Here is a 2,872-nt window from a genome sequence, read left to right on the forward strand (position 1 = left end):
CCTCTCCTGCAGCCCTGTCCCGCAGCCAGTCAGTCCCCGCCTGTCCTGTGCCGTGGGGCTGTCCTGTCCCAGGTGCAGAACTCGGCCTTTGCCCTTGCTGAGCTCAGGAGTGTCTGGAGGGCCCCTCTGTAGCCGGCTGACATCTCCCTGAGTGGCAGCCCTGCCCTCCAGCATGTCAACCACCATGCCATGGTGTCTATGGTTAATGAGGACGTTAAACAGGGCCAGCAACAGTGCTGGCCCCTGAGGGACACCGCTCCATACTGATTGCAGCTGAATGTCCACCCACTGAGCACCGCGCTGTGGTCCCGGCTGCCCAGCTGCCATCCACCCCGCCCTGGTCTTCCCCGAGCCGACGCACAGCTCCCCACCTGGCTGCCACGTCGCAAGCTCTGCTGACGTCAGATTGGATGACGTCAAATTGGAAAGCCTCTGCCTTCGCCCACTAGCCCACTCGTCTCACAAGAGAAAACAACCAGGCCGGTGGGCACAGTGCACCCTTGGTAAATCCCAACCACCTTCTTGCCTTTCGTGTGCCTGCAAATAGCTTCCAAGAGGAGTTGAGTACTTAATGAGCGGTTACTTATTTTCTAACCAATCCCATTTCTTTCATTATATTTAGAAATCGTGCAAGTGAAATGCAGTTTTTAATGAAAATTGTTTCTGCAGTTATGCATCTAGTGTTAAATAGGAAGCGCCTGTTCACAAGCACCGGGCGACTGCCGCAGGCAGTGGGCTGGTGGCACGCGTGGCACCACTTCCACAAGCAAGTCTTGTCTTTAAGTTCGGTGCTGGCTCAAAACTCCTGGTGATTACTTCAGTAAAATGCAAGTTTCTCAGTTCATATCTACTGATGTATCACTCTCCAAATACTGACGTCTTTCATTTTCGCTGAGAAATCTCTGACATTTTCATTAACAATTTCCAATACTGGAGGAGAAATCTAAGAGAAACCATCTTAATATAACCAACTGCTGTTATATGATTTCATTTTTCTTACTTCTGTTTTTATGTAAATGCATGTCTGTAATTTATTGGTTCTAATATATTTATGTATTTAATTTCTGCATCAGTTGAAATTATGTACATAGCTTATTATACAATAAGGATATAATAAAATTATACCAATTCTATTTACGCTTTTATATTAACATGGTTAATGCATTTACCTAATTTGTACTTTTGGAGCTTCTAGTCAGAGCAGATTTCCATCCGTAATATTGTTCTGCTTTATTCTTACCTTTTATTGTAGATACTGCTGTTAACTTGGTGCGTTTTCATTTTCAGTTTTCACTGAACTTTACTAACCCCGGTTTAGAAATAAGGAAATTCAATTTAAATCATCCACTTAAATAATTTAGCTTCCTTACTCTTGCCTAATATAGCCTAACTGTTGAATCTAGATTAGCAGATTACGTACAGGTTACAGGCAGCATTAAAAGCAGCCAGGCCCTCCCCCTCCATTTGAAATCTGGTTTTCCTTTCCTTCAGCCATCATTTTCCTGCCTGTTCTGTAATATGCAAATCCTGACAAATTTCTTTGAGCCTGTTGGGATGAAAGCAGCCCACGGTGATCCTCTCCCATTGCCCGCACGGTCCCGTTGAACTCGCCCTCCCGCACGTGGCTCTGCCCTCCTGGTTTTAGGCTCTCCCCTCCTGGGTGCTGAGAGAGAGGCAGGGTAGGCAGCCACACCTGGGCGAGTGGCGCTGAACTCAGCGGAGTTTTAGGTTCCCCAGCCAACGATAGGTGGGAACAGACGGGATATAATAGAAGAGAGAAGAGCACATGAAATCCCGGGCCTCGGTTTCGTTAGAGCACAAACTCCTAAGTTCCGAGAGGCTCCATTTCGCCGCCCGCGCAGACACTTGTGCTCAGCCTCAGCTGTGCCGACCTGAGCGGTGCCTCCTCACCTTTACTTCCAGTGGAAAGCCTGCTGATTTCTACATCATCTTCAGCGTGTGGAAACAGAAGTAGCAACGTTTTCCTTTTGAACATAATTTGGGATTCAATTTTGTTATGAATAATTAATCTGCTTGTTGTTCAGATTTAGCTGCGTACTGAAGTCCTGTACTGTTAAATTACGACCTGTCTGCAAGCAGGGTCGAGATTTACATTTCCTTCTCTTTCTTCATAAATCTTCTAACTCCCCATCTAACTGAGTCCAGTCGCTCCCCTCCATCCGATTCACCAGACGGGCTCCTGCTCAGTACGGAAAAAAGTAAAAAAAAACCTGCTACTTCCCTCCCTGCTTTTCCCCCTAACCTCTTCAGGCCTCGCTTCCCATTTCTGAAACTGCTACGTGGGAGCCTCCACAAGCCTTTTAACCTCTGGGTAGCTGTTTCATTTTCGTCATTTTCAGGCCACTGCCCAATATCCTTGTCGTATTTTAACTTAAAAAAAAACAACCCACATTCGTCTTGAATACTGGTCAGCTCATGGTGTACTGACTGAAAGTACCTTTCTGTTCATCCTCCTCTCCTTTCTAAGGGAAATACAAATTGGTCAAATGTCTGTAAATCTTATTTTTCTTTTACTTGGCCTGACTCCTATTTCATCATCTGAAAACAAGTTAAATCACCCCAAATTGGTGGCTATTACGCTAAACTATCATGCTGCTTGATCTGAGGCAGAAAAGCACAATAAATCTCTCTCTACGTCCAGAAACTCAGCATTATTTAGCTGACAGAATAACCCTGCCATATTACTCCAGCTGACAGGCTCAGTTACAGCTGTCTCAATGTCCAAATAATCCAAAGTCTCTCAGTCAGCCTTCTCATATGTGCCCATTTTACAGATTTTGCCCCCACCGTGGTCCTGTGAAGTGAGCGAGAGGCAGGGCACGCCAATATACCTAGTTAAAAGGGGTGAAAC

Source organism: Pygoscelis adeliae, unplaced genomic scaffold, assembly GCF_000699105.1.
Source record: "Pygoscelis adeliae isolate BGI_AS28 unplaced genomic scaffold, ASM69910v1 Scaffold156, whole genome shotgun sequence".
Classification (NCBI taxonomy): Eukaryota; Metazoa; Chordata; class Aves; order Sphenisciformes; family Spheniscidae; genus Pygoscelis; species Pygoscelis adeliae.